The sequence below is a fragment of the Pleurodeles waltl genome, chromosome 4_1 (assembly GCF_031143425.1).
Source record: "Pleurodeles waltl isolate 20211129_DDA chromosome 4_1, aPleWal1.hap1.20221129, whole genome shotgun sequence".
NCBI lineage: Eukaryota > Metazoa > Chordata > Amphibia > Caudata > Salamandridae > Pleurodeles > Pleurodeles waltl.
In genome coordinates this window covers 397,825,809-397,847,968 of record NC_090442.1, presented here as the reverse complement: position 1 = coordinate 397,847,968, position 22,160 = coordinate 397,825,809, and the positions used below count along the sequence as shown (strand labels likewise).

Sequence of the window (22,160 nt, the reverse complement as noted above, 5' to 3'; positions counted from 1 at the left end):
GAAAGTGACTATTTCAAGTTTGCGATACAAGGCGGCATAAATTAGACCATTTTAAAATGGGCACTAAGCCCATTTAGCAGCTAAAATCCATACTAGGGAATTATACTAAATGTTTACTATAGCATACAGTGTGAATGAAGGTTAAAAGCAGGACTGAAATGAAGGTATGCAAGCAGTCCGTGCGCTATGCCATGTGGGTGCTGCTCCAAAAATACATCTGAGAAATTAAGATCTATGCTAGGTCATGGGCCTTCTACATTAGAGATTGAATTAGCACTAAAAATGTGGTAAATTTTTAGCTCACCAGCTGCTATTAAGGCATCAGTATTGGCCAGGCACGGGGTTGTGTATGTACTGCTTAACAAATATCTTAGAAATAAGTACAGTTTTCTGGTATGCTCAAATAAGTGCAGCAAGAAGCAGCAACATTAAATCTTGTACAGCAAGTGTCATCGTTCCATAGACTGGTGCCGTATTTACTCTGAAAAACCTTAGCAGAACAGCATGTACTTCATCACTGCACATAAAGACAGCAACGGATCTCCAGTTCAGTGGAAGCAAAAAGTCTCACATTCAGAATGAGCATTTTTTTCTTGGAGTATGGGACCCTTGGAATAGACAGCGAAAGATATCTCCTCCCCAGTATTAAACTGAGCATCTCTTCAATGAAAGATGAATTTGCAAAAACACGTTCTTTGTGAACATCACATTGCATTGGGCAACAGCTGGTAAAAAGATTGAGGTATGATGTTTTGAATTGATAGACTTTGCAAAATGGGTATACAGTTTCACAGCTCTTTAAAGAATAAGATTCTTCACCAAAGCAAATTTCCATTTACCAACCGGGATAGACAAAGAAGAATCAGGGCCAAATTCCAAAATACCCAATGATCAACCAATACTCATGGATCAGCAATACTGTCAACAATGCAACTGAAACAATCTTTTTTGACTACACCCACCTCAACTAGAGGTCTGTGCCCTGCTGCTTTCAATAATTTGCGGAAAGTAAATTGGTACAGGAGTCACAAAGACTACAGTCTCAGAACAAAAGATTCGAGCTCAGCAGTGATAAGTGTGAAGGTATTTCTATTTCAAATTAAAGAATAGGTCTGCAGCTCTATGTTGAGGACCCTGCCATGAACCTCTTCTGGAAGCTGCATCTAAAACCTATGATAAGTGTACAAATTCATGCAGTGACAAATATCCTTATTGTACATCACTAAAGGTATATATATATATATATATATATATATATATATATATATATATATATATACACACACTTTAAAAAAAGTTACAGGGACGATATAGTTAAGATCTGAATTTACTTGCACAAAGCCATAGAAATTCAGCAGTCGTAGTTATGGTTAGCTCAAGTAACTATAGAGTCTGTGAGTGGATGCATGACTGAGTGGGTCTCTGAGTAGGGACGTGATTGTCTGAGTGTGTCTATGATTGTGTGCATGAGTGGGTCTGTGAATGGGTGCATGAGGGTCTGAGTGGGTCTGTGAGTGGGTGCGTGAGGGTCTGTGAGTGGGTGCGTGAGGGTCTGTGAGTGGGTGCGTGAGGGTCTGTGAGTGGGTCTGTGAGTGGGTGCATGAGGGTCTGAGTGGGTCTGTGAGTGGGTGCGTGAGGGTCTGTGAGTGGGTGCATGAGGGTCTGTGAGTGGGTGCATGAGGGTCTGTGAGTGGGTGCATGAGGGTCTGTGAGTGGGTGCATGAGGGTCTGAGTGGGTCTGTGAGTGGGTGCGTGAGGGTCTGTGAGTGGGTGCATGAGGGTCTGAGTGGGTCTGTGAGTGGGTGCGTGAGGGTCTGTGAGTGGGTGCGTGAGGGTCCGAGTGGGTCTGTGAGTGGGTGAATGAGAGTCCGAATGGGCCTGTCAGCGGGTGCATGAGGTTCCGAGTGGGCCTGTGAGTGGGTGCTTGAGTGTGACTAGGTCTGTGAGTGGGTGCATGAGTCTAAGTGTGTCTGAGTGAGTGCATGAGCTTCTTAATGGGTCTGTGAATTGGTGCATGAGGGTCTCAGTGGGTGCATGAGTCTCAGAGTGGGTCTGTGAGTGGGTGCATGAGGGTCCGAGTGGGCCTGTGAGTGGGTGCATGATGGTCCAAGTGGGCCTGTGAGTGGGTGCATGAGTGTGAGTGGGTGTGTGAGTGGGTCTGTGAGTGGGAATCTGAGTGGGTGCATGAGTGTCAGAGTGAGTGTGTCAGTGTCTGTGAATGGGTGTATCAGTCAGAAGCTGTGTGTGTGACTCGCTCACAAAGGAACCTAATCTGCCCTTTTGCCCAACAAGAGTCCACAGCTTTGCACAAAATATCTACCCAAGTGAAGTTCTTTCTGCCTCCTTGGGTAAACGTCCAATACGTATTCACCACAACAGTTGTGAAATGGAACACAAGGAAATGTCACCAGTGATCTAATGTGCGCTTTGGCAACATGAGATTGTTTTTGGTGCATCTTTCTCTAGGATTCTGTGATAACATGAATCCTCCTATAGAGAGGCCAACAAGACTACAAAGACGTAAATCTCCACCAAACCAGCATAGCTGCCAAGTTTTCAGATTCCTTATGTGTGAGATTTCAACTGCTTCAGTGTACTTCTAAGTGACATTCTACTGCGAAATGTGTGACAGTTTCTCACGAGTAAACCCAAAAAATGAAGTGTGGAAATATATAAATATCAGCAAATAGACACATTTAAGCACTGCAAAACTAAAGATATTTTGAAAAATATGTTGAAATTGCTGCAAACCCCATGAAATGCAAGATCACTGGCATTTTTGTGCATCTGAAATATAAATTAACGTAGAAAAAATGCGTCTAGTTGTCAGGTAGGTCTAGTACAGCTAAAGCACAGGCTGCAGACATACGAGTGAAAGCAGTACTAATATAAAAAGTTGTAATCATAAAGAAGAGCATTTCCATCAGTCTGCATACCAAAATATAATATGCCTTATATTAAGTAAAAAAGGATTTATTTTGGGGCATTTTGCTAGTTTACGGACTACTAAAATAGTTATAAATATGTGTACAGTTCAGTCATGTTTTTGATGAGATACAAATATATTGTCATTACTGTGCAGCTGAAACATACAGGCAAGTAATGTGATGCAGAAATAAAAGCAAGAACTGATGGAGACGTCATGTGCCGCACCTGCTATAGATACAAACATTCTCATTGGTCCGCGATAACCTCTACTAAGATGTAGTTACTGGAAAGCAAAGTTTTATGAGCTCTGCATTATCTTCAAACGTCTTCTGTGTTCGACTACTACTAAGATCATATAATTCTATAAAAAAAAGAAGCTATATTTGCAAACACATAGTGAATTAAAACTGAAACTTGCTAGTTATTGTCTCTAATACCTTTTTAGTTGTGGGAATTCCGGAAAACGTCAAGGAAAGTCAACTTTGTATAATTCAATTTCTTAACGGTTGTTTTAAACATTTCCACTTTCCAAGTCCGAATGGCGGGGAAGAAACACATGCCATTTTGTTGTTATACGTGCTAAAGTTTAAATGCTCATGTTGAGGGTTAACAATAATTTCCTAAGAACCTTCACTGGAGAGAGAAAGAGTGTGCCAGTCACCTGAGGAGGTTGCGAGTCCAGAAGGGCCTAGGGTGAGTTCTGCTAGGCTGTGCACTTTCGTCGAGTGCCTTCCAAGTTCCTTGGTAAGGCTTGGCAGGTGATCACCGTCACTGGCGGAGCTGTAGGCACAGGCTGCTGCAGTTCATGGAAGCTAAAGATGCCTGTCGCAGATGCCGATGGTCAAGCCCTGGGCTTAGTCGCAGCTGTCCTGACTCCTCTCAGTCTCGTCTGGCTCAGAGGCCCTGCTGGCACCTCCAGCACTGCTGGGTGCCAGCCATACGAGACCGAAACTAATTAAGAACCATGGCCTCCCATCCAACCCTCTCATCCCCTGACCTCACAGGCACATTCATGACGAATACAAGTAATGTCAACCATGTTGATTTAAAAAATGTTTCTGGCTGGCAGCTGGAAGAGCAGAGGGGAGAGACGCATTTATGGAGGGGCTGCCGTGTTCCGTTCCCCACTGTTTATGTGAGCACTTTTCATTCTTCGAGGGGCATTGTAGCATCTCATGATGAATACGTGATGTGACAATCTCCACTTAGCAGACAAAAAAGGGTTTCAGGGACTTTGCTTGTTTCCCGGTGCTGTCTCCTGTGACTCCCGAGGCACTTTGACAAAGTCTGCAGCCTTTTAGACGTGATCACTTACTAACTGCGTGTATTGAGGTTGTGATGGTATGAAGGAATAGTGGTTATAATGATTTCTGTAATAATTCTTGTGGTTATTTTAATAAAATGAGGATATTCACCCCCCCCAGTGTAGTTGCACTTCACAGTTATGTCAGTAATATGCCTCAATGCTCATATAAGCACACGTGCAGGCTGCAGACTGAAATTTGGTGGACAGATTTAAGAGTAATACATGGGAGGCGAAGTGGAAATAAAGCGGTAAGAACACAGGACGGCAGTAAAAAAGAACGACTTACCTTCTCCCCGAACACTTATTGTATCCGTTCCTGTGCAGAAGTTCTTGTCGCTGCATCCACCTCGTATTTACCTCCTGCACATAGAACTGAGGGCATCAACCAATAGGCACATCTAACCCTAAATAAACTCTGCACCACTGAATGGCATTTTTGTGTGGCAACTGTGTCGACACAGTGTCCCAGCCAAGTAAGATCCAGTGAAGTGCATGTTACTTAACAGACGTCAGGGCGGGGACTTGCGATCTAAGTTCTCACCAAACAACTGCCAAAACGGAAGGTGATTTCCGGGTTTCAGTAGCTGCGTCAGCACGAATGGGTGAGCGGACGGGTAACTCCCGGGCATCCTCTTTGGTCCTCCCTCGGGTTGTGGACCGGGGTCCAAGTTCCTGGGCCCAAGTTCCTGCGCCCTGCAGCACTGCGCAGTAATATCCAGCAAGTATCAGCTATGTACCAGCACAGGAACACTACCGTCTGACGTGGCTATCTGTACTGATGTCCGAAGATGCCGCTTTTAATAAACTTAACACACCCAGTTTGAACGGAAAGCCACAAGACTATGCCGCTCCTCCTCCCCGAGTACAGGCCCTTACTCTACTTGCTTGCTGTAATGTGGTCTGTACTGTACATCAATCCCCTTTGGCTAATAAGCCTCAATGTTTCCTGGACTCAGAACTCAGTTTAAGTTCAAAGTCAGGTTGAACTTGTACACTTATTGGTCAGTGCTAATTAGGACCTTAGCTGTTGAGGTGGATAAGTAGTGGATATGAACTTGAATGTACGTGAAAGAGCAAAGCGGCCAGTGCTCTATGAACAAAGCTGAGAACCCAGCTGTGAAGCACAAGGTGCTTGTTGCTGAAAGGCATTGCAGCTTGCCTCTGGATGATCACTGGCTTTTTTTTTTTTTTTTTTTTTTTTTAGTTTTCACCAGATTCGCTGTCCACCACAATTTTCTGCAATATATATATATATATATATTTTCATTCTTTTTTTTGCCCTCGTGGGGTTCCTCTAGGAACCCAACACCCGAGCTAAGGGGTCAGGGAGTCCCTATCCTGGCCCCTTTTTTTTTTTTTGGTAACTTTGTTTCTGGGATGTGGCTTAAGCAGAGTGCCAAGATGGCTGCCAGCATATCCTGGTTGAAGAGTTGGCAATCAATCAGATCTCAGCACAAGATCGGGAGGGTTATACCAAAGAATAAAAAGGGTTCTTTCTGGACCAAGAGCTACCTTTCTGCGAAATGTGGTGTAATTCTGTCCAGCAGGTTTATACTGTCGTCCTGTTCAAAAACCCTATGAAAAAATACAAGGGGATAATGCATTTTGGCACCCCGCCCTCCCTTTTCTCTGCCCCCGCTTGACGGATCACCCCAAAACTTTTCAGACAGCAGCTGAAGTGAGCGTCTAATTTGTTTGGAAAATTTCGTGAATATAGGCAAGCCAAAAAACTTTTTCTATAGAAACTAGGTACTAACTATAACTACCTAGTGGCAACCGCCATTAAGTAAAATATATATATATATATATATATATATATATATATATATATATATATATATATACACACACACACAAACACATATGTATGTGTATGGTAGCATAAGCACTGAACACTCAAATGCAATGCTGGTTTGTGAGGATATGGTTGGTGGCAAAGACACAGACTTGTAGATGTCTGGTGATTCACTGAGAGGCTTAACACTCATTTGGGTATTTCACAATCCATACCAGTCTGGCGGAATAAGGGCAAAGGTTGGTGGGCAGATATTTCTCAAATTTGCATGGTCAACTGGACCTACACAGGATTGGATATTCCTTGCTTTTTCACTTAATATAAGGACATAACTGTATCGGAGCAACCGTCAATTGGGGCAGCACCAATTTGATGAAATGCATCATTCTCAACTAAACATGTTCCATAGGGCTTGACGAAGCAAACAGTGAATCCCAAAAGATCGACTGAAGAATTTGTAGAGATCCAGGACTATCAAGGCTGGATTTGGGGACCCTTAGGACAAGCGATTTCTTATTTTCTCTTGTTTGCATTGCAGGGCACTAATAACTTATTAACGGTGAGGTGGAGGGGGTTTGTGGATATGTTGAGGAGCTAGTCCACGCACAACATTTCTGGAATCCAAATATACTAGGTTAATTCATACATTAAGGATTATCTAGCATGGTAGTTCATCCTAATTAATAAAAAGGCACTCCCTATGGATGTATGGAGACTCTTCCAATTGGGCTATCATTTGTTTTCAAGATACAGGTTTGATTTTAGTACAATACAGCAATTTGTACTCAAGAATATGTTGTTCTTTTAACCCCTTGGCTGCCAGGTCTTTTCCCTCTCAGGTGCCAGGCCTTTTTTTGCCTATTTGGGGCAGTTCGTTCTTAGGCCCTCATAACTTTTTGTCCACATAAGCTACCACGCCAAATTTGTGCCTTTTTTTCCCAACATCCTAGGGATTCTAGAGATACCCAAAGTTTGTGGGTTCCCCTGAAAGAGACAAAGAAATTAGCCAAAATACAGCACATATTTTGTTTAAAAAAAAAAAAAGGGAAAAAGGGCTGCAGAAGAAGGCTTGTGTTTTTTCCCCTGAAAATGGCATCAACAAAGGGTTTGCGGTGCTAAAATCACCATCTTCCCAGCTTTCAGGAACAGGCAGACTTGAATAAAAAAAAACATTTTTCAACACAATTTTGGCATTTTACTGGGAAATACTCAATTTTTACTAAATTTTGTGCCTTTAACCTCCTTCCAGTTAGTGACAGAAATGGGTGTGAAACCAATGCTGGATCCCGGACAGCTAAATATTTCTGAAAAGTAGACAAAATTCTGAATTCAGCAGGGGGTCACTTGTGTAGATCCTACAATGTTTTCCTACAGAATCTAACAGCTGAAATAAAAAAATATTCAAATTGAGGTGAAAAAAAACAGCAATTTTTCTCCACATTTTACTCTAACTGAAAGCAATATGCTGTTATGTCTGCTGGACTCTTCTGGTTGCGGGGATATATAGAGCTTGTAGGTTCATCAAGAACCCTAGGTACCCAGAGCCAATAAATGCAATTAATTTGCTTAAATATAAAGAGTGAAAAATAGGTATCAAGGAAACCTTTTTATTTCCATAACGGGCACAAGATAAGGTGTTGAGAAGCAATGGTTATTTGCACATCTCTGAATTCCGGGGTCCCCATATTAGCATGGGAATTACAGTGCATTTCATAAATAGAGGTCTTTATTTTTTTTTTTTACATACTGTCTTACATTTGGAAGGGAAAAATGCAAAGAAAGGGGCAAAAACACTTGTTCTTCTATTCTGTGTTCCCCCAAGTCTACCGATAAAAATGGTATCTCACTTGTGTGGGTAGGCCTACTGCCTGCAACAGGAAATGCAACATGCACACCTCACATTTTTACATTGAAATCGGACGTGTTTTTAGCAAAGTGCTTAGTTGTGGATTTTGGCCTCTAGCTCTGCAGGCACCTATGGAACCTACTGAACCTGTGCATTTTTGAAAACTAGACACCTAGGGGAATCCAAGAAAGGGTGACTTGTGGGGCTCTCACCAGGTTCTGTTACCCAGAATCCTTTGCAAACCTCAACATTTGGCCAAAAAAAAAACACTTTTCTCTTACATTTAGGTGACAAAGTTCTGGAATTTGAGAGGAGCCACAAATTTCGTTCCACCGAGCGATGCCCCAAGTCTCCTGATAAAAATGGTACCTCACTTGTGTGGGTAGGCCTAGTGCCCGCAAAAGGAAATGCCCTAAAACACAACGTGGACACATCAAAATGATCAAATACAAAACTATCTGTTTTTGCGCGGGGGGGGGGGAGCGAAGGTGCAGGGTTGGGGGGGGAGGGCATTAGTGGGTGTCATCTGTGATTTTGGTGCTGGGCTCAGCAGCAATATAGGGAAATCTACCAAACCCAAACATTTCTGAAAACTAGACACCCAAGGGAGTCCAGGGGTGTGTGTCTTGCGTGGATCCCACAGTGTTTTCTTACCCAGAATCCTCAGCAAACCTCAAATTTAGCTAAAAAAAATCACATATCACAATGATACCTCACTTGCGTAGGTGGGCTAAGTGGCTGTGACAGGGAAGAGACAAAAACATGTCGAAATTGAGGGGGAACCAAAGCGGGTCTAAAAGGGCAGTTTGAAAAAAAAACATTCTCAGGCTGAAAAGTGGGGCAGAATTTTTATTGGTATGGATGCGATAATGCTGGGTGGTAGGAATTTTGTGGATTCCTGCAGATTCCGGAAGGTTCCATCACAAAAATGTGGGAAAATGTGTGATTTCCAGCAAAGTTGGAGGTTTGCCAGGCATTGTGGGTGAGGAAATGGTGCGGGGTGCATGTGAAGCACACCACCCTGGACTTACCCAGATGTTTAGTTTTCAGATGTGTCTAGGTCTTGTGGATTTTTCTACATATCAGCATCCTAAAGTCCAAAAAATGCAGCCCTCACCATTCCATGTTGGTCGATTTTGAGAGTTGGACCAGCTCTCATGGCCCAGATGTAAAACCAAAACCCCAAATAATCAAAAGTTCTCTTGTTTGCCGTGGAATAAGATGTTTTATTGTGCAGGGGAGAGCTGAAAGACTGTTACTCCCTTCAGTTGGGGTGGGGACATAACCATGCCCATAATGGCTGGTAGCCACCACCCCTCTATTTTTTTTATAATTTCCTGGCATCTAGTAGGCTTTCTGCCCTCCCGAGGAGTGGATCGGGGTAATTGCCCCATCTGCCCGCTGGTGGGCAGAACAACTTTGGCCCCATTTATTTGGGGTGGGGTATGGCCATAACCCCACCCTCTTTTTTCGAAAAAAAATCTTCCCTGGTCTCTGGTGGGCTTTCTTGCCTAAGGGGGTCGCTCCCCTTACGTGAAACTGGCGCAAGGAAAAAAAATCCCTGGTGCCTAGTGGTTTCTGCCCCGCTTAGGAGCAGATCGGCTCAATAAAAATAGGCCAATCTGCCCCCAAGGGGGACAGAAATGGCCTAAAACAAATTTACCCCCCCACCCCGGGGAGCGACCCTTGCCTAAGGGGGTCGCTCCCCACATCTAAAAAACATAAAACAACAAAACAAGAAATAATCCCTGGTGTATAGCGGTTTCTGCCCCCCCAGGCAGAAATGGCCTAAAAATAATTTGCCCCCATGGGGAGTGGCCCTTGCCCAAGCCGCTCCCCTTATTCAGAAATAGAAAAGAAGAAAAAAATCGTGGGCGTCTAGTGGGCATTTTTGCTGCCCGATCGCAATGCCTGGAGAGACATCAAAGGAAAGGAAAGGCCTTTCCTTTCTTTGATGCCTCTCTCGCCCCGTCCATGTGATCGGAGAAGAAATGCTAAAGCATTTCTCTTCCGATCCGCGCTGGAAGCTGAACTGACTGGGTGGAGGTGGTGGAAGGGAAAGCGATTCCCCTTCCAACCCTGCCCGGGGGGCATGGAAGCGAGGCTCATAGGGGGAGCGCTAGCACTCACCCATGTACTGGTCCAAAGACGTAACCGTTACGTCCTTGGCACCTCCGCGCAGAAGCCAAGGACGTAATCGTTATGTCCTTGGCTGCTAAGGGGTTACAGTGAATGAGAAGTCAAATCTGTCATTGGCCCTCATAATAAGCATTGTTAAAATCAAAGCGCTTCTCCCCTGCCAAGAAACATTTACTTTTAGTATGAAATGCATAATAATGAACAAGTAGATGAATATTAAAATAATGTGTGGCTCTCATTTTACTTTATAGGTGTTGAGCTCTCTTTAGAAAGTTTCTTTTGCATAAAGAAAAAAAACCTACTGAGAAGGAAGAAAGTTGCATGTGCAAAAACGCATGCAGAATGTTCTTCTTAAGAAAAAGTCCATATGTGTATGTGCTTAGCACTAGAGAATGCAAGGAAATCTATGTTTAAGATTTACTGGAGTATCCCTAGAATACTTTGTAAATCCCGGTACAGCATGATATACGCAAGAACACAAAAGTAAACCTATGGGAGCAAATTTCTGAGTTTGTCGCTCTGGATGCACGAACAAGGCCCATACTATTCAAATAGTCAAGTGTCTCGAGTCAAGTGTTTTGTTCACAATGGTTTAAAGTGTTAGACCACAACCTAGGTTTCCTACTATGACCCAATGATTGGGCATGGAAATTTCCTAGCCAGACTATTTTACTTTTAAAATATATTAAACAAACAAGTTACTTATCTTTAGTAATACTCTTGCCTCAGATTTCTCACCTTTTGAATATTCCCAAGGCGTCAGACAGGCCCTGTAAACTTTTCAGCAGCACCCCTACATGCCAGCAAGTGGAAATGACGTGGGGAGCCTATATAGGTGCCACACCCTTGCACTGACATGAGTTGCTTTTAAGAGTGTCCATGTCCCCAGAGCTACAGCCCCAAAAGCAAGGTGGTGAGAGCAGATTCCTAGACTTGGGATCTTATTAATGGATTAAGTCCAATCACAGAACAGGAAGGATGGGCGGGTCGGTGAGAAATCTGAGGTTAATCTTTCTAACAGAAAGTGCATTAACAAAGGTCAGTAGCTTGTTCTTCCAATAGAGACTTCTAGCCTCAGACTCCTCACCTTTTGAATAGTTACCAAAGTGGTACCAATTTGGAGGTGGAGGTGTGGATGGACTCACACCAGAAAGTCCTGCACGAGTGAGTGGCAATATGCCTTTCTTGGCAAACCTGTTTGTCCATGCAATTGTGAACGTTGGAGGGATGCCCACATAGCCTCCTGGCAAATGTCCAGGACAGGGCCTCTGTGTGCCAATGTCCTAGTAGCAGCTTTGGGCCTGGTAGAATGGGAACGCAGTCCTTCCGAAGGATGCTTTGTAGCCAATGTCTAGCAGATCTTAATGCAAAACACGATTCAGTGGGAGAAGCCTTGCGTTTTTTTTTCACTCTAGATAACCTCACAAAGAGCTGATTGTCCACCTGGTTTTCTTTGGCGTGATCTATGTAAAAGCTCAGCGCTAAACTGGGGTCCAAACAATGGAGCCTCTCCTCTTCCTTACGGTATGAGGTAGAGCAAAGAATGCTGGAAAGATGTGCTGACCTTCCTACAGCCACAGGCAAGAAAGAAGTTGGTGTTTGCAAAACAAGATTTGTCTGGGGAAAAAAGTACTGTACACCGTTTTGACAGAGACGGATTGAATCTCACATGCTGAGACGATGTTATGGGGAAAAGGAATACTGTCGCAGGAGGAAGGTCAAAGGTGTTCGCTGCTCAATCTCCAAGAATGAAGGTGGAGACTGTGAAGGCCCCAAGTGCAGAACCCTGCATTCTGGAGGGGCAACCTGATTGGAGGACAGATGCACAATCCCAGGAGATCTGGAAACCAGACTCCCTATGCCCAATTTGGGGCTACTAGGATGACTTCAGCCCATTGGTCAGGATTTTCTTGAGAACTCTGGCAGAAGTGGTATTGGTCGAAACTCATACAGGAGTCCCCAGTTCCCTTTGAGGAAGAACGAGTTTCTGAGTGAGACATGCTTTGGAAACTCCAGGTCAGAGAAGTGCTAATATTGTGCATTCTTGGTGGTGGAAAACAGACTGAGCCAAGGTTTTCCCCATTCGCGGAAGAAACCTTGCGCCATCTATGGTAGTAGCTGCCAGTCGTGATCCGCTAGGTACCAATGGCTGTGCTCATCTGATCTAGCATTCAACAAGCCTGCTAGGTGGTTTATCACCAGTAAAAATTCCATGGTGGTCAGACATTTTCAGAGATGCAGGACCTCCTGGCACAGGGTGAGTGACCCCCACCCTGTTTCTACCACACATGCTGGTTTTGTCAATGAGCACCTTTATCAGCTGCCCCTTTGTGGATGAAAATAAGGTTATTAATGTCAAGCGAATGGCGCTCTGCTACAGAAGGTTGATATAGAGCTGGGACTACACCAAAAACCTGCACCTTCACCCTAACCCAAAACGAATGCATCGGTCACCCAGTCAGCCCAGAGTGAGGAAGAAAGAGGGGCCTGCGGTTGACCCAATTAGGTCTAGTAATCACCACTGCAGACCTTTTGCAGTCTCTTCTCAAATCTGAACGTGATCAGAGAGGTCCCCTCAATGCTGGACCTACTGAGACTTCAGATCCCACTGTAGAGCCTGCATATTGCAGCTAGAATGTTCAACCAGCTGGATAAAATAGGCCACCAGTCCCACTAGCCTCAAAGTCGACATCACTGAAAAGCAGGACAGAGACTGAAAGACCTGGATCATAGCCTAAATGTCCTGGACAACCTTTCTCTGGGAAAAGGCACAAAAAACAGACAGGAGGTTCACCATATTCCAGAGGTGGTTGACGACTGCCTAGAGTGAGCCTGCCTTAGTCATCGAGGTAAGAGAAGGCTGGCACCCCTGATCTCCGAAGGTGTGCTGCCACCACTGCCAACACTTCTTGAAACACCAGATGGCACTGGTGAGATCTAAAGGGAGCACCGCAAACTGAAAATGCTTCCGTCCCACTACAAACCTCCAGTAACGAAGATAGGCCTGCAGGACGGGTATATGGGGAAAAAGCATCCTATAGGTCCGAAGCTGCCATCCAGTCTCCAGGGCCCACCTATTCAATTTTCTGGCTGCCAACCCGTCAAGAACCACTGGATCCTGCATCCCAATAGGTGGCTGTGCTTCGCTAAGGGCATGCCAAATGGGTTTTGGCAGGTGGGACTATAGGGGAGTAGTAGACTGGGGGGGAGGGGGGGGGGCAGGGGGGGGGGGCGTGGGGTTGACTTTCACCACGGGGTGTGGTGGGCACCACAGCTTCAACCCTGAAACTAAAGGTTGGATTGGCTAGAGGTATGCGGCACCTCAGCTGAAGCAAAAGGGCTGATGTGGCTGGTGAGGTGGAAAGAGAAGCCCATGGAGCGTGCCAGGGCTCTGCTCTTGAACCGCTTGATAGCGGAGTCTGCCTTGTTTCCAAAAAGGCAAGTCCTCAAAAGCATGTCCAGGAGGGTCTGGACATAGCCCAAAAAAATGTGGACTGCAGTCAAGGGTGGTAGCGAATGGCAACACTGGTGCCAGTGGCCGCCCAATGGAATTGGTGGTGTGCAAGCCAGAATGAACTTGGCCACGGTATGACCGCCTTGTATAACCTGAGTCACATCAGGCTGGAAATCTTCAGGGACACCTGGGAGGACTTGAGCAACTGAATTCCAAAGGAAGTGGAATAGTGCCCAAGGAGGCAGATGGCATGTACAAATTGAGGCACCAGGCTGGTGAACAAGAAGCCTCTCTATCCAAACATCTCCACCCATTTAGACTCGCTATCATGGGAAGTAGCTGGGAACATGTTTTGTCTTGTTTGCAGGCGCCTGCACCACCAAGTTTTCAGGTTGGGGGAGCAGAGATAAAAATGCAGGATCGCCCAGGGCAGCTGTCTCTTGCCACAGCAAAGCTCAACCCAAGCCCCAATAAAGTATCTGTAAGGGCCTTGGTTAAAGGTAAGAGGGGCTCCTTGGATGTTTGCATCACCTGAAGGACCTCTGTAATAACACTGGTCTTGACAAGCGAGATGGGGAGCTGCAGGTCAAGGGCCACGCTGTGTGGAATGGCTGGTGAATCTCATCACACACTGTAACTGTTGTCTCAGTCCGTGCAAAACAGGGGATGCAGAGTACGTGTTCCCTCTTGTTAAGTCTTGTGTGGTGGAAGCTGCAACTCAACAGACGCTGGGGGCGGCCTTGGTTGAGAGCACAATGGTGCCAACTGAGAGTACAATCAGTACCTAGTCTTCCTGCATTGAGTCAGCATTGGCATCAAAGTTTCGGGAATCAGCATAGACTGTGGCACCGGATGTGGAGTTGGAGGCGTCCCTGTGTAGGCTCGGAAAGTCTAACTGGTGCCAAGAGTGAACCCTCCGGCGATGTTTCTAATGGAGGGCCTCTTGGCTCCATGAAGGATGAAGGCGCAAGAGAGGGAGTCAGCAAAGATCCAAAGACTCCGAGCACAGCCTTGTGGAACTCTCAGGTCTCTGTCCGGGGCTATGTCATTCAACAGCAGTGGATTGCCTTGGACATTCTCCTTGTGCCCAAAACAAGTGGCAGGATAGTCTGACATTGACAAACTTCAAGAAGTATGGAGCTGCCCCACAGCTTTTAGGAGAGTGAGGGAAGGGAAAGGCCAGAGTCTTGCCTAGATTTCTTGTGTTTTTCTTAGATTTACCCAATGATTTTGGCAGAGACTAAGAATGACCTCTCGGATGATTCCTGTGACTCACAATCACTGCTGGCTTTCAAGTCGCGAGTCAACGCCAGACACCACAAGCAAACCTGATGAGTGTATCACAGACATTTATTTAAACATGTCCCTACAGGATTTACATCTTGTAATTCTGGGAGGTGACATTCCCCTTACACACTGTCTTTAAACAGTATCACAGTAATAGGAGTCTCACGAGACAAGAGGGAGCTCCGTATCAACGTCTGGTGGCGCAAAAAGAAAGGAACTGATGTCAGCCTGTGGGAAAGGAGGATGTATGGGTTCAGCACATCGTTTACGGAGCAGAATGGCACGAGTGAGGAGCCGCAAAGCGCCACCTAGGGTGCACAGAGGTAACAAAGAAAAGTTTCCAGATCTAGCTTGATATCTTGGAAATGTTTAAAAGGTGAGGAACCTACACAGCTAGAAGACTCTACCAGAAAAGGAAAGCAGAACAATTGATACAATCACATCAATACCATGCTGCTGCTACAATCTTGCACATCTGAATGAATCTGTCAGATATCAGGTTACAAACTCTGTACCGTCTTAAAACAACATTTGCTAAGCTGATTTATTGAGTACTACTTGTTCCAATAAACTCCACTGAACAGAAAACAGAGGTGGTCAACCATGCCCACGCCACCCTAATTTGATAGTCTCTAGTTAACTGGGGTGAGGCTCTTACTCTGGGGGTCCTCTAAAGGGTCGGGCAAATGTCAGAGTACTAATAAATACAGATCACAGAGCACCTGAAATCTCAGTTCTAAACAACCTGAAGCAACACTGTCATTTTTTCCCCAGAGCGGCAGCCATCGTATCTCTATTGGTGACCTACCACCTCTAGTTGACTGATACTTTTCTCGTTGCCACAGCTTTCTCTTCTGTAAACAAAAAGACTTTCTGAAGTTACAGCCTGTGCATTATTCCACCTACTAGAAGTTGTTTGAAGAATTGTCTTGTATCTCCATTTTTAGTGCTATGTCCCTCCTATACCAATGCCAGAGTACGCCCAGAAGTCTCACAGCATGGCCACTATCTTTAGATTCTTTTTTCAGGCATCTTCTTTGGTTGTCTCTTCCTATTTTGCTTTGTTTTCTACTGGCATTCTCCCTCACCTGTTTGCAAATTTAAATTCTTTCTGGTAGAGGTGGGATGGTAGTATGCAACTCCAGAAACACTTCAAGCTGTAAAACTAATTCTACAGGGAAATAACTAATTAGTTTGCAGCACTAAAATGTCTGAATTAGCATGCTATGCATAGATTATATGGGGGGGTGTTCCTCTGTCCGGTGGGAAGTTTGGTAGAAAGAGTTTGTATCTGCAAACAGGTGCTTTCTCACCCACCTTTGCATCTTTGTTAGCCTGAATTTCCACACAATAGTTTTTGATGAAGGTGTGCAAGGAGGACCACATGGTTGCCACGCAGATGTCATTGATAGAGACATTAGTTACGAAGATCAGTGTCACTCCTTTGTTTCTCGAGGAATGTGCTCCTAGTCTTTGCTCTAGTTTTATTCCTGCTACAGTGTGAGACTTTTGGATTGCTTAAGCTATCCATCTTGCAACAGTTCCTTTGGAAATTGGTGACCCCTCTGATGGGGCAAAGAAAGCTAAGAACTGATTGGTGTTCCTGATTGATTTAGTTTCCTGTATATAGTAAATCACTGCCCTCATGACATCAAATGTGTGAAGGGTGCGTTGTCTGTGATTTTGATTTCTGGAAGACGGGCAGTTGTATATTCTGATTGACATGGAAGTGTGATACTTAGGGGGGGGGGGGGAGGAAATTTGGGTTGGTTCTCTTCACCAGTCTACCCTTATAGATTTGAAGGTAGCGTTCTTGTACTCAGTGCTTTGAGCTCACTCACACTACATATGGGTGAGGTCGCCACTAGAAAGCCCATCTTTAGTGTAAGGAATTGTAGTCCAGAGCTGTGCATTAGCTCAAAGGATGATTTAATTAGCTGGGTAAGAACTATGTTCAAATTTATCATTGGAGTGGTGCTAGTGGTACCACAATGACTGACAAATGCAATTTTAGGGAGGCACAGAAGAGCTTCTAGTCCAGTAGATGTGTTAGATATTTTAGGACAGTGGCATACTCTCTCCGTGATTGGAAATCTCTTTCTGTGGAGCATCACTGTCTGAATGTGTTTAATTTAGAGGAGTAGCAGATCCCTGCTGTTGGTTTCATCGCTGTTTTCAGGGATTCCATGGTTCTTTGGGGAATTTCCAAATGTCCAAACTTTATGTTCTTTGATTCTGGATAAATCACTTGACCCTTCTGCATGGAATGTCTGGCTGTGGTGGCAGTAGCATGTCTGGCCCCGAGTTACATGCACTTGGTCAGGGGAACTATGCTTGACTGGCGCATTAGGTGCCAGGAGGCTCAAAGTCATGTTTCTTCATTATTATTTCTCTATCACTAAGGGGGAAATCAATGGCATTGGTTGGGAAAATCGTATGAAAATATCCTTGACCATTCTATCGTTCAGGCATTCTTCAGAGACTAGTTGTGGCATTCTGCTTCTTCTTGCATTGCGATCAGGTGCAGAGTATCCCACCTTTAGAAGATCCTGTCTATTACTTGTTGTTTTAGCTACCAATAGTTCCAGAAAATCTTCTGACTGCATTTGTGTGTTGTATCCTGGTAGTTGAACTGCTGCTATTGGTGTCTTTTTGTATGGCCCATGTCCATATGTCCTGCGCTAGTCTGGATGGCACAAGACACTCCACCTCTCCCATCTGCTGAGGTAGAACATGGTGGTTGTGTTGTCAGTATATACCTGTTCTACCCTTCCCTTGATCTGTGACAATAAGGCTTTGAATGATCAGAAAACTATCTAGGGAGTTAAAAACATCTATGAGTTTTACTGCCTTTTCTGGGCTCCAAAAACCCCTGGCGTTCAATTTCCCAGTGTGGGACGAATCTGTCATTATGGTGATTAAGAAAATTAGTTATTTCAAAGTTCTGCCTACTGTGATGTTACTTGTGGCTCACCACTGTACTCTGTGATATCCACTAGATCTTCCTAACTCCCTGTTGCCAGTGAACAATGTCTAGCCACTCCTGAGGTGATCTTGTGTGCAGCCTGGCATATGCTATGAATAGTATGTATGATGATGCCCATTACACCTTCCACATCATGCTCCATGTCAAAGGAGGCTAGTAAAGGTGAATCTGTCCTGTTGACAACGGGATTTTCTTTGACAGGGAATGCTTTAATTTCTTTGGAATTCAACCTGGCCAGAGCTGGGTATGATTCTTCCTACTTTATGAAGAACCCCAGGCAGTATAACATTTCTATTACTGTCATTATACTGTCCTGAAACTGTTTGAAAAAGTTTGCATTTACCAGTGAATCATATAGGTGAGGGTAAACATGGTTCGCTTTTCTCCTGGAATGTGCCGCTACTGCGGCTAGACATTTAATGAACACTGTGAGGGCTGATTTTATCTCGAAAGGTAACAGTGAATTAGTACTGTACCTTGTGTATGATTAATATCAGGAATTTCTTGTGCCTGTCGTTCATTGACATATGGAGGTAAGCATGTTTGAGGTCCACTGCTACCATGTAATCACCCCTTAGCAGATATGGGGTAACCTCATGTAGAGCTGTCATCTGAAATGTCTGCATCATGATAAATCTGTTGATGGTCCTCAGGCCCAAGATAGACTTGTCCTGGTTTTGGGTGAGAAAGCAGACTGAGTAGATTCCTTTTCTGTTTCTGGAACTGTATCTATTGTCTTTTACTGCAGCAAATCTGCCATTTCTAATCTATCTGAGATAGCATAGAACAGATCTAATTTGCTGTGTTTTCTTTGCCTTGGCTTGATGTTCAGTGGCAGCTTCAAGAGCAGCGTGCAGGGTTTGTATTTGATGATCCCCAGTATCCACTTATTGGAGGTGATGTTATTCCTTAGCTTGAGGAATACTCTGATTTTTCCCCTACCGGTGTTATGTGTAGGGGAGCTTCTTCTCTCAGGTCACTTGCTGGTATGTCCAGCACCCCTTGATGCTGCTGCTCCTCCTCTAACCCTGACCCGAAAAACAGACTAGATCCGGAAACTTCAAGGCAGTACGCCTGGATGCTGGTAGGTTGTGTCCTGGAGCTCTGTGCTGACATTGTTCCGCTCCAAAGTGATAAGTGGAGCCGCATGTAAGCACCACTGATGTCCTATGCCTTCTTAGGCTAGTCCACAACCAGAGCTCATTGGCAACCTGACATGATCAGTGTGCTGATTTCTAGAGTGGGACTTTTATTCCTACAGAACCAGGAGGCGGGCGGGCAGGTGAGAAGCCTGCACTTAGAGTATCCACCAGAAAAGGCATTGCTGAAGGTAACTTGTTTTTTTGATGGATACTTCTAACTGCAGATTAGGCACCTTGTGAATACCTTGTGGTGGGTCTGAACTGGGTCATACTAAAAAGTTCTGTAGGACAGAGTGGGGAAAATGCCCATCTTAAAAGCCCCAACTGTTGAGGCAAAAGTACTTTGTGAACATGTGCATCCTCACCCATGTAGGTGCGTGACAAATATCCTGGATAGGCACTCTCCATACTTAACGCAGTGGTAGCTGTTTTGGCTCTAGTGCAATGAGCCCACAGGCCTCCCGTAGGTTGCTTCTTGGACAATGTTGCAATGCAGAACACAATCTATCGCTAGATAATCCACTTCTACACTGCCTTGCCTTTTTTGGCTCCAGCAAACTCCACAAAGAACTGATCGTCCACCCAATGTTCCTTGGTGCAAACAATGTAAAACCGGAGTTCTCTCTTGGAGTCCAAACAATGAAGCCTGGCTTCCTCTTTTGAGAGATGAGTCAGAGCACTATACATTTTTATGACTGCCTACTATTTCCCATAGTCAGTATGGTGTCTAACGTATAGTCCTTTTCGGGCTGTGTCAGTGTCTTAGGGACTCATTTCTCATGCAAAGTACCATGACTGCCATATACTTGGAATAAGCAGCTGTCACATCATGTGCTTCCAGTATACCTGCAAATGTTCTCTGTTTCTCCATTTCATTTCGTACAGGTCTCGCACTGTGACACAGGTCATATTGCTCCCATCAGGATGATCTGTTTCCCACTAATGCTCACTGATGCCCAATTTGGTATACTTGGGGAATAAGCTGCATGCTGCTTACATCTGTACGGAAATCTTTTCCAGGTTTTTATTACAATGCGAGCAAATGAAACTGTATTCCCCTCCCTTGTTTGGGAACATGAGATTTAGGATTCCACATTTCCCCATTCGGTGCCATGCACGCAGTATGTTAGCTAGCTACTGTGCTGCTTACTGAAGCTGTGCTGGCAGCTGATAACATTCATAATGTGGGACTCCCAGGCCCTCTCCCAATGTAGGCATTTTAAGTGTATTTGGGACAAATAAGTCTACCCTTCTTATATACTTGCCTGGATCAGAATGGCTAGGTCCCTAAAATAGCCCACTGGAATTTTAAATGGCAAACTAGTGAAATAGTAAAGCATTCAAGATAACATTGCCATTTTGGTGAGGGCCACCCACTCCATTGTGTTCAGTGGTATTTCTGTCCAGACCTTAACATTGTTTTTCAAGGATCTAATCGCTCTGCCCATATTATCTTCAGTGGTGTTCTTGTTGTCGTCGACACAAACACACACACACACATATATATATATATATATATATAGAAAATGTCACTTACCCAGTGTACATCTGTTCGTGGCATTAGTCGCTGCAGATTCACATGCTGTGCACAGTCCGCCATCTGGTATTGGGCTCGGAGTGTTACAAGTTGTTTTTCTTCGAAGAAGTCTTTTCGAGTCACGAGACCGAGGGACTCCTCCCATTTCGACTCCATTGCGCATGGGCGTCGACTCCATCTTAGATTGTTTTGCCCGCAGAGGGTGAGGTAGGAGTTGTGTATGCTAGTAATAGTGCCCATGCAATGGAGTGAATGCGTATGTACATAATAAAGTTTTAAGTAATATATTTACAAATGTACAAATGTTTAAGATCTACTTCTAAACGGCTACAGGCTCCCGGGGAGGCGGGTGGGCGCATGTGAATCTGCAGCGACTCTTGCCACGAACAGATGTACACTGGGTAAGTGACATTTTCCGTTCGATGGCATGTGTAGCTGCAGATACACATGCTGTGCATAGACTAGTAAGCAGTTATCTCCCCAAAAGTGGTGGTTCAGCCTGTAGGAGTTGAAGTAGTTTGAAATAATGTTCTTAATACAGCTTGACCTACTGTTGCTTGTTGTGCAGTTAGCACATCTACACAGTAGTGCTTGGTAAATGTATGAGGCGTAGACCATGTTGCTGCCTTACATATTTCGTTCATTGGAATATTTCCTAGAAAGGCCATGGTAGCACCTTTCTTTCTGGTTGAGTGTGCCTTTGGTGTAATGGGCAGTTCTCTTTTAGCTTTAAGATAGCAGGTTTGAATGCACTTAACTATCCATCTAGCAATGCCTTGTTTTGAAATTGGATTTCCTGTATGAGGTTTTTGAAAGGCGATAAATAGTTGTTTTGTCTTTCGAATTAGTTTTGTTCTGTTAATGTAGTACATTAGTGCTCTTTTGATGTCTAATGTATGTAGTGCTCTTTCGGCTACAGAATCTGGCTGTGGGAAGAACACTGGTAATTCTACCGTTTGATTTAAGTGGAACGGTGAGATAACTTTTGGTAAAAATTTAGGATTGGTCCGTAGAACAACTTTATTTTTGTGTATTTGAATAAATGGTTCTTGAATGGTAAATGCTTGAATTTCACTCACTCTTCTTAGAGATGTGATGGCAATTAAAAATGCAACTTTCCACGTTAAATATTGCATTTCACAAGAGTGCATGGGCTCAAAAGGTGGACCCATGAGTCGTGTTAGGACAATGTTGAGGTTCCATGAAGGAACTGGTGGTGTTCTTGGTGGTATAATTCTCTTTAGGCCTTCCATAAACGCCTTTATGACTGGTATCCTGAACAATGAAATTGAGTGCGTAATTTGTAGGTAAGCAGAAATTGCCGTAAGATGTATTTTAATGGAAGAGAAAGCTAGGTTAGATTTTTGCAAATGTAGTAAGTATGCTACTATTTCTTTTGCAGATGCGTGTAAAGGTTGAATTTGATTATTAAGGCAGTAATAAACAAATCTTTTCCACTTATTTGCATAGCAGAGTCTAGTGGTAGCTTTTCTAGCCTGTTTTATGACCTCCATACATTCCTGTGTGAGGTCTAAGTGCCCGAATTCTAGGATTTCAGGAGCCAAATTGCTAGATTCAACGATGCTGGATTTGGATGTCTGATCTGTTGTTTGTGTTGTGTTAACAGATCTGGTCTGTTGGGTAGTTTGACATGAGGTACTACTGAAAGGTCTAGTAGTGTTGTGTACCAAGGTTGCCTTGCCCATGTTGGTGCTATTAGTATGAGTTTGTTTTGACTCA

The 22,160-nt window shown here is 44.3% G+C and overlaps 1 protein-coding gene across 3 annotated transcripts in view; it reads right to left on the bottom strand.

Moving 5' to 3' along the window:
- The window catches only part of STK38L (serine/threonine kinase 38 like), a 402,183-nt gene that overhangs the window by 7,584 nt on the left and 372,439 nt on the right, over window positions 1-22,160 (bottom strand). The window lies entirely within an intron of this gene.